Source organism: Oratosquilla oratoria, chromosome 9 (assembly GCF_046742065.1).
Source record: "Oratosquilla oratoria isolate Oo_2021 chromosome 9, ASM4674206v1, whole genome shotgun sequence".
NCBI classification, from domain to species: Eukaryota; Metazoa; Arthropoda; class Malacostraca; order Stomatopoda; family Squillidae; genus Oratosquilla; species Oratosquilla oratoria.
The window spans coordinates 70,348,285-70,359,294 of NC_134785.1; positions in this window are offsets into that span (position 1 = coordinate 70,348,285).

Sequence of the window (11,010 nt, forward strand, 5' to 3'; positions counted from 1 at the left end):
CTTACGCCGAGAGAGAAAAAAAAAAAAAAATAGGAATTTTACGCATACGCACTTTTTATAACACAATAATTACATCCATTACGCTCCATGCAAAGATAATTACGCCCATTACGCCATCAACGTTACCCCGAGCATAAAAAAAAAAGAACAACCAAGTAATCGGGCGAATTTCACGCCTAGTTGGGCGTAATTGCGGAGCCTGTACCATCACAAGGAGAGCTTTCCGAGAAAAGGCTGCATCGCACTTTTCCTTATCCACGTCCTTTCCTCCCCCCTTTCCGCTCAATCAAACACACTTTAACGCTCACTTCACGCGGTGGCCTTTGCTTGCGTCTCTGCCATGGTTTGTTGATCATTGCCAAGAAATATAATTAGATCAATAATGGACCTTGTTGCACCGTTTTTCCATAACTTCGCTGCGGTGAGCATGCGGTAAAGAACGGTGAAGACGATGTGTGCGCTTACAGTATGTGTAAACACACACACACACACACACACACACACAAAATATATGTATATATACAGTATGTGTATATACATGTGTGCATATATACAGTATATATGTATATATGTATATACAGTATTATCGGAAAATTTCGAAACACTGGACTGAGTCCAGTGTTTCGAAATTTTCCGATAACATGGCTCCTGGACTCCAGCTCTTTACGAACATATATATATTGCTGACGACACTGAGCTTGTGGCAGGGTCTTGGGGGATTGAAAGTTAGTGACGGAGCTTGGGATATGATATGAGAAAGTTGAAGATAAATGTGGGTGACAATAAGATTATGAGATGTACAAGGGGGGGGTGGCAGCGAGTTGGAAGTAAGTCTTAAAGGAGAGCGGCTGGACGAAGTGTATAGCTTTAGGTATTTGGGCTCGCATGTGGCAGGAAAAGGAGGAGTGGAGGTGGAAGTCAATTGTAGATTAAGAGAGGCAACTAAATGCCTTGGGGAAATAAAAATTGTAATGAAACATAGACATTTGGGAATGGATGAAGAGAAGATTATATGATGGGATGATTGTGCCGACAGACTTGGAATTTGAGGGAGGCAGAGAAGAAAAGTTTGAATGTGTTTGAGATGAAATGTCTGAGAAGTATGGTAGGAGTTACAAGGTTATTTAGAATGAGAAACGAGGAGGGATGAGAGTTGGGGTGGAAAAGGAGATAGCAGACAGGGCTGATGAAAGAGTACTGGGATGGTTTGGACATATGGAATGCATGAATGAAGAAAGATTAGTAAAAGAGGTGTGGAAGGCAGAGGTGGAGGGAGTGAATTTGAGTGGACGACCGAGGATGAGAAGAATGGAAGGGGTGAAAAAGGCGTTGGGCAAGAGGGGAATGTCTGTTGCGCAAGGAAGGGAGAAGGCAGGAGATAGGAATGAGTGGAAAATGGCTGTGTATAGATAAATAATAAATGTGATGCAAGGAAGGGAGGGGTGGGGAAGTAGGGAGTGGCTATGTGTGATTGATATTTTGACGCAGCCTGAAGGGATTTCTCCCCGCCCTCTCTTTTTGTCCATGAGGGAACGGAGAAGGGGGGGGGTTGCCGATTAAATGAAGTGGCCCCTTGCTGTGGGTGTGCTGTGTCCTGCTACATTGCTTCTGATTCAGGGCAGTGGGCGGGATACAGGGATGACCTTTCATCCATGAGGGGCTAAGATGAAAGGGAGGAAAGAGTGTTGGATGGGAATGGAGTGGGTGGGAATGAATCTATGCCTTCTGACTTGGCTACCTCCCTGTTAAGGAGGAAAAAAAACCTCGGTGTATGTGTTTATATATATATATATATATATATATATGTATATATATATGTATATATATATAATATATATATATATATATATGTATAATTATGTGTGTATTACACACACACACACACACACACAATATATATATATATATATATATATATATATATATATATATATATATATAATATATGTGGAAAGGTGGTAGAGAAACACGGGTTAGAGCGAGAAGACAGACAGCGTGTGTGTACATCATATATATGTACACACACGTGTTTCTCTACCACCTTTCCACTCATCTGTCCAACCTTCATAACAATATATATATATATATATATATATATATATATATATATATGTATATATATGCCGCATATTTAGAATCACGAGTTTATGTGATTTCTCATGCATGTATATATATATATATATATTATATATATATTTATATATATATATATATATATACACACATTATATATATGTGTGTGTGTGTGTGTATCCATATACTTCCAATAGTTTTGTGCCATAGATGTTTTCTCACTTTGTCCTCCAACATTTACAGAGGACGGTGTAGAGCTTTCCACGTATTGACTCAGTTCTTTTCATCCGCCGACTTGTCTCACTTGTGGGCTTTTACTCTCCGTGTTGACATTTCTTGGCCCTCTTTGTATTTTCTTGTCTCGACAGGGTTTCCGACATTCGCGGATTGGGCGTCTTCTCTCGTCTCTCTCGCGAATGTTCGACACAGACTGCCTGCCTTCGTAGTCGGGTTTCGTGACAAAATTGGATCAGGAAGTTTCTCTCTCTCTCTCTCTCTCTCTCTCTCTCTCTCTCTCTCTCTCTCTCCTGGCTTCTTCATGCAATCGTTTCTCAACGAATGTTTGCCCCTTATCAGTCTTTCTCATCGCGTTCCTTTGATCTCGAAGTTAACGGTCGCTTATCAGCTTGACTCATCCATTAAGTGACAACGACTCCTCAACATTGCATTTTTATACACACACACACTCGCGCGCACACACTCACAGATATGTATATGTACACATATATTTGTATGGGTGTGTGTGTCCACATATAATTTCATACAAATTTTGCATCTTCAGTGATAATGATATCTTCCTGTAACATCGTCTTTCTTGAGAGCCGTGACAGGGTTAAGGGGGCGACCCCGCGTTCATCCTCGATGATGGGAGAGGTTTTGGATGTGTGTGTCCTTTATCTCACCCCCTCCCCCATTTATAATGGGTTAAAGGCCCCTTAGTGTGTGTGTGTGTGTATAATGCTAAGGAATATGATAATGATTATAATAATAATCATAGTAGTAGTAATGATAATAATCGGGTTATTGAGTAAACAGCGATTCAGCGATACGCTGACAATATACAGTTGGAGTAAATTTTAGGACTAGACTGTATGTGTGTGCATGTATGTATGTATATAGTATGTGTGTATGCATGTATGTATGCATACATGCATATATATGTGTATATGTATGTACTTACGTATATACGTGTTTATGTATATATGCATGTAACATCTCGAAGGTGCCTCGCAGTTGTTCCTTATCTCAGAAGTAAATCTTTAGGGGCCGTTCCAGAAAGGTCCCTGTGCTTCGCCTCTCTTCGCCTCTCTTCGCTTCGCTTCCGTACTCTTTCCCCATCCCGCTTCTCTTCCTTTCTCCTTCGTCTCTGCCATTGGTGGCGGTTGCGGTTGCGGTTGGCGGTTGACGGTGATATTACAAATAAAATGAAATATTTACCTAATTGTAGTTTATAGATTAAAAGCTCGACACGTAGGGTCCTGCCTATGGGTTCCCCGTTGTCAGGTCTCACTTTAAATTGTCTTATATTATTTGAATGCTTGACTTTATTATTCTTTTACTCAAGATGTTCTATAACTCAGTTATTCTATGAAAAATGCACTTTGATTTTATTTATTTATTTCATTTTATTTTTATTTGTTTATATATATATATATATTCATTTATTTATTATTATTAATATTTTTTTTTTGGGGGGGGGGCGTGATGAATGCCACTTACCCAAGCCTTTTCGGTGGGAAGAGTTAAGGGAAGGGTTTTTATTCAGGTGAATAAAATCACCTACCGGCAGGTAGAATAAACATCTGAAAAAAAACAGCAAAAAGGATTACCGCATCGCAGGGACGTACACTGCACTGCAAGCTTTGTAGTGGGTGACCCTATCTTCAGGTCGTCTTATTTCGGAGGCCTAGAGCGCATGCGTCAAAGCTTATGATTATGCTTATGCTGAGCTTGACATAGCTTATGCCTTCTAGTATGTCATCATTCCATGGTGCCCGTGTTTTGAGAAAATGCAAACCAAATTTAGTTTTCAGAAGGAAATGGGAAATAAATGGTTTACCAACAGAGAAGTAAACGAATGGACTAGACTTAGTAACCATGTAGTTAGTCAGCGCTAAAACAATAGGTTGTTTAAAGAGAAGATGAGATAACGATAGAAATGACAAATGGTAAGGGGCATGGAACTGCCTGGTGTAGGCCTTATGGTCTCTCGCAGTCTCCTCCATTTTTATGTTCTTAACGACTGAGTGACTGACAGCAAAAGCAGTTCCACGATTAATTTTCTTTCTGTTAACCCGACAAAAGACTCACGGCCGTGAGAGTGAGAGTGAGAGTAGGAGAAAGCGACCTCTGAAAAGCCTAATATGACAGCCTCCACGTGATTGGTCAATCTGTGGGGATAAAAGTACAGGTCGCTGAGCAGCATAGTCAGGAACCACTCTGCACACCCCACATGGGAAAGGGGCAAGGAAAGATGCCCTGAACGTGCCTTGACTCCAAGGTGACTTAAAAATAGATCGTCCTGCCTCCATCTCTCCCGGGAGTCGCCCAGAAGTAAGCGTTTTTCATACATACATATACCAAAGGCTTTTTCCCCCTACATGGGGGGTAGCCACAAAGAAAAAGGCATAGAAACCACTCCCACCCATTCCATTTCCTATATATTCCACTCCCCTCCACCCTCCTCCCTCCCTCTTATCTTGGCACCTCCTGGATGACGGGTCATCCCTGCATCCTGTCCACTGCCCTGGGTCAGAAGCAGTGTTGCAAGCGTTTTTCGACTAAGGAAAAAAAAAAAAAAAGGAAACAAACATAATGATGAAGGGAGTGACCAACAGCGCCCACACACCGCCCCACCCATCACACCCATTCCCGCCCTCCAGCACTACACAACAGGTCGATGACCTCAACCCATCTACCCCCAACTGGAACCTAACACTAAGGCCTGGCCTTCGCGAAACTTGAACTCGGGTCCCCCTGAGTTCCAAACGCCACCTCGCTTGGGACACACGCTTAGAGGGATCAGAGTTTCGCGACGGATCGGGCCTGATTGTTTGAATTACATCGCTGCTACTAGATATTTGTATCATGATAACTTGAACCTGTTTGACCTGATACTGTGCCCAGTCAGTAACTATGTGGTTGATAACCAGTCAGTCAGTCAGTCATTCGGCGGACTTCCGTGTGTGTGTATATATATACATACATATATACATATATATATATATATATATATATATATATATATATGTATATATATATGTATATATATATGTATATATATATATACACATATACATGCAAAGTAGACCACTTGAAAAAAAGAAACTAACAAAGCAGAGCGCTTTCGTATATTACATCCAGTACAAAAAATACATCATGCACTTTTTGCACTGAAGATGTAATATACGAAAGCGCTCTGCTTCGGTAGTTTTTTTTTACAAAGTGGTCTATTTTGCATACATGAACACACGCACCAGTGTTCTTATTAGCAATATATATATATATATATATATATATATATATATACATATATATATATACATATATATACATATATATATATATATATATATATATATTCTGTCTACCTATATAGCATGAGTTTTTCCCCCTTATAGGTGAGGTAGCCAAGTCAGAGGCACGTACCTATTCCCACACATTTCACTCCCACTGCCCCCCCCCCCACCTCTCCCATCTCAGCTCCTCATGGATGACGGGTCATCCCTGCATCCGCCAAAGTTCAGGTCTTTCTTTTTCATTGATAGACCGACTCTGTGGAGGGTCCGGTACTATGGTACATGAAGTCCGGTGAAATATTTACCGTACACCAGTGGTAGACGGAAAACAGAGACTCTAAAGGGAAGTCCATTAACCAAGTAAACAACCAAACTTCCTGGAAATACGAACAGCCGTCCAGATACTCTTTAGTAAACAGAGAAAGCTTGAGTGCCTGTCGGGAACGTAGGCCAACAGAAACAGAAACTGTAAGACTGAAAACAGACTAGACGAGAAGGAAAGTAGATGGAAGGGCTGGAAGTTTTGGGGAAATGAAGAAAGGGACCCTGGGTGGAGCCACCGTCATGATGAGTCATGATGGGTCAAGATGGGTCAGAGTGTCTGACTTTGGTTGGTCAAGTGGCCAAGGGAAGGCCTCATGGAAGCAAAGTGGCGGAGAAAAAGAGAAGAGAAGAGGGGATTGGTAGGGGGGAACGGAAAGGAAAGGAGCGCCGAAAGAGAGAGAGAGAGAGAAGACGAAAGCAAGCTAATGAAACAGAACAAAAGAGGAGAGTAAAGAGAAAAGGAAAGGCACAGAAAGGGAGGAACAGTGAGATGAGAAGAGAGAGACTGAGATGATGAGATGAGTGAGAGTGAAGACTAAAACAAGCTAATGAAACAACAAAAGAGGAGAGTAAATAGAGAAGGAAAGACCGAGAAAGGAAGGAAAAGTGAGATGAGAAGAAGATAAAAGGAAAAAAAGAGAAACAGGAACAACTAAAGAGACATGTAGTGACAGATAGATGGAGAATAGAGAGAGAGAAAGAGAGAATGTTCACTATTGTTATATGTTACGTGTAACTCTACCAAGCGATACACTCTCAATTCCCCGGCATATCCATATAAACATTGGTTCGAGAGTATGTCTTTATATATACCCACGCTCCCTTCCCGTATGGCACATTCCCATCTTGATTCCATCTTTATTGATCCTCTCGTTGCCTAGTCAATCGTATAACTGTCTAGGTTTATTGACGAGCTTTCGACGCCTGTGCTATATCAGGTACGAAGGTATTTATTCTTGCGTAGTTTTTCGTAGGTTTTTTTTACAAAGGATTTGTGCTTTCTTGGTAACATTTTAACGCAGTATGACTCGTTTCACACGTATCGACTTTTCGCCGTGCGCCGTCCACCACACGACGTCGTGCTCTCAAATAAACATGGGGGCCTATAGACGCTTTCAGACACTACGACCACGTATGAAAGTATCCATAGACACCCATGGTTATTTGAGAGCACGACGTCGTGCCGTGGACGGCGCACGGCGAAAAGTCGATACGTGTGAAACGTGAACGATCATTGAGTTTTTTTTTTTTTTTTTTTTTTTTCAAAACGTGCGATGCGTGTCTTTGTTTTCATTATTTATTTATTTCCTGCTCACTCTGTTCGACATTCAACATTTCGTTAACAAGCTCATAGTCTCTATACATGGCTTTCTGAACTTGTACATAATCCTCAGTATTTTGTCTTTTGAATAATGGATTTTTCGTTTTATAATCCCATTCTGTTGGGTCGCAATATTATATTCGCTTGTGTTTGGATGAACAGGATTTTTTTCCCAACAATTTTTTTTTCTCCGACGAGTACTAATACCATAAGAAACATCACATACTCAAGTTTATAATAACATTCAAAATAAATAATAAGTCTGAAATTGATCGAATATCTAAAAAAAAAAAAGATAAATAAAGGCAGCTGGTGAACGCAATTCCAGTAGCGTTGTTTATAGGAAGAAGAGTCATGCGCAAGAATTTTGCATGTACGTATGTACGTACGTATGTATGCATGTATGTATGTGTTTATGTACTGTATGCATGTATGTGTGTGTGTGTATGTATATGTGTGTTTTCCCATTTACCCCTTTTTCTTCTATTTTAACCTGGCCCTTTTATCGCACAATCTTTTTCGACCCACATTCCCTCAACAGGAATAAATTGCATGTGATATCTCCTGATCTCATTCCTTGCATTTTTAATATTTACCTCAAAGGTGCAGCTATACAAATAATATCCACACTTCCTACCCTGTCCTAGAAAGATAATTTTTCTATTTTTTTCTAGTACGTATCCACGAAGCCTTTACTTTGTCCATTCCATAAAAAAAAAGAAAAACATTAAACAGTAATCCATAAGTTTTAGTTACACGAAAGTCGTACGTATTCATTATACTTTCCTGGAATGGTATTGATTTAGTTCCCTGACCCCACATACCTGAGAGATTCCACTGGATCTCGACCGTATACGAAAGAAGACCATAGTATTTCATCGCATTTTTTTCTTCTTTCTTTGACTAAAATTCCTTGTCTTTTTTTCTAAACATCTAAGACGTTCTTTTCAAACCTCCACTTGACGGCTTCATCACTTGGAAGCGCTATGGATGTGATGGGTTTGTGTTACTCATTGTAATGATCTCTGCGACCTTGCTGACAGGTTCGGTTGTATTGACAACTATTGAACCTTGTACGGTCGTCACTGCGAAAACTCCAGACACTGTCTGCTCGAAGTCGAGTCTCCTTGTATGTTTTGGTTCGAAAGAGACCTGGTACCTCTCAGGCTCAGGAGAGCTTACACCATCAAGAAAGTCTACATCTCATCTGCGTCACCCTACCACTCTTTAAATTGGACAGATTTACGTTTAAGAAGGAACTAGACAGGAACTGATTGACCAACAGAGTGGTTAACGAATGAAATAGACTAAGTGTCCATGTAGTGAGCACTAAAACAATTGGTTGTTTTATGAAAAGATTAAATGGTTTAACGGATAAGAATGACAGGTGGTAAGGGGCTGGAACTGCCTAGTGTACGCCTTATGGTCTCATGTAGTTTTCTCCATTCTTATGATCATATGTTCTTATATAAATCTATTGGAGCTACGTCGTAACTGCTGAGCAAGGAAGAAAACGGGACAACGAGAATGAAGATGCCATGTTGTGAATAATAAGGAACAACTTCAAATTGCAGAAGATCCCTCAAAGCCCGTATTGGATTCAGCAGCTAAATTCGGGTACACCAAGAACCCAAGATGGACTAGAAGGAAGAGGGATAGCTACGACTGACTAGAAGAAGGGTGGGGAACCTTTTTTAAGGGTAGGTGCCAGAATCAGTCAGCTTTGGTACAATTTTTTCTCACGTGCCAACAGAGTAACATAAATGATAGGCCTACACGCGAGTATGGGCCCCCTCGCTAGGGCCCCAATTCGCCGCCCAGTGCAGCATGTGGCTACCAATGGTCATAAAAATTATATATATATATATATATAATATATATATATATATATATATATAATATGTATATATATATATATATATATATATATATATATATATGTTATAATTTTTTTTTCTGGTGACCACTAAGGAAATTGGAAGAAAACAGAAATTCCCAAGCGCTTTCGTGTAATTCACATTTTCAGGGGAGTACGTGAAGATGTGAATTACACGAAAGCGCTTGGGAATTTCTGTTTTCTTCCGATTTCCTTAGTGGTTACCAGCAAAATTTGTGGATCACGTGTCGTTTTTAGTGATCTTTCTGCATATATATATATATATATATATATATATACATTGTGTGTGTGTGTGTTTTATGTGAGCTCTGATTTTGCGTGCCCGAAAAAAATCGTTCTTGTGCCAAATTTTGCACGCGTGCCAAAGGTTGCCCACACATGAACCTGAAGTTTACATCTCCACAGCACCCATGAGAAATTTTCGGGGCTTCACGTGGATCTCTTCAAGAAGAAACGTTTCTCTCTTCTGTATTAGTGTTGAATCGTATATGTGTCACCGGCTAGCAGGACGAGAGGATCAGTCGCTGGTTGTCAGCTTTTATGTGATAGAAGTCGAGGAAAAGTAGTCCGGAGACCAAGTGCCAACCCATTGGGGTTGAACCTTTAGATAGAGCTTAGAGTTGGATGAGTTTTCTAGATAAAAGAGGAGACGATCAGAGCTCTAAGATTCATCTCACAGAAGCCCTTCTTTGATCTTACATATGTACGACAGGACAAAATTCTGGAATTTATAACAAGGCAGGTGGCCAAAGAAGTTTCTTTACGTATTTTTAAGTAAAAATTAAGTTAGTTTTCAAAGAAGTACGAGTAAGTGTTTAGCAAATTTCTTTGGTTTGCAGTCAATGCCCCCAGTGTCTCTAATATCAAGTTAGTATTCAAAGTATACGAACAAGTGTCAAACATGATTCTTCATATCACATTGAATCCAAAGCCAAATTTCTTTGGTGTGCTGCCAACGGTTTATAATAAAATTCTATGAATGCACATACAAAATCCAATAGATTTTCGAAAAGAATAGAAGGGTCTTGCTCATAATGACTTTCGAAAATTCTATGAATATGTCGACAAATTTTAATATATTTTTCGAATAAAAAGGGGAGAAGTGGCTTGTATATAATGAATTTAGAGAGGTCCATGAATATGTGAACAAAAGTCAATAGATTTTTTTTTTTTTTTCAAATTGGGAAAGCTTTTTGATAAGCAACACTGGTCTTTATTAGGAACACCTTGGGAACTCTCATGCATAGAAATAGCTCATGAGATGCAGACAGAAACGTAGTGAAGAAGAAAAAAAAGTAAGGAAATCGAGCGATGAAAGATGCACAGATGAGAGGAATAAAGAGGAGAAAGATGAGAGGAGAGAATGGAGGAAGGGGAGAGAGAGGACAAAGGAATCAACGTGTGAGAACGGATCCTTGATTAGTACAACGTTCCTCCCGTTAGGGATTGTCGTGTACACAGGCCCGGATTGCAAATTCTGAGTATATATATATATATATACAACATACAGCGGAGGAACAGTGGAGGGATATTCGTAAGGCATATGGACAAATGATACGGGGAAATTCGAGAACAAACAAAACAACTCCATATTAAAAATGTAATAAGATTAAAAAGATTGAAATGGGCAGGACATGTTGCAAAGATGCAAGAAGATAGATGGCCAAAGAAAGTGCTCAATAGTGGAGTGCGTGGAAGACGACCACTTGGACGACCTAGAAAAGATTGGAGGAGATGCGTTGAAGAAGATGTGCAGATATGCAGAATGGAACCAAGAGAATGGAAGGAGGTGGCACAGGACAGACAGACATGGCGAGACGTTTCAAAAGCGGTTATGGAACACCAAGTGGCCCAAAAACCAGCGGAGTGAATAGGAA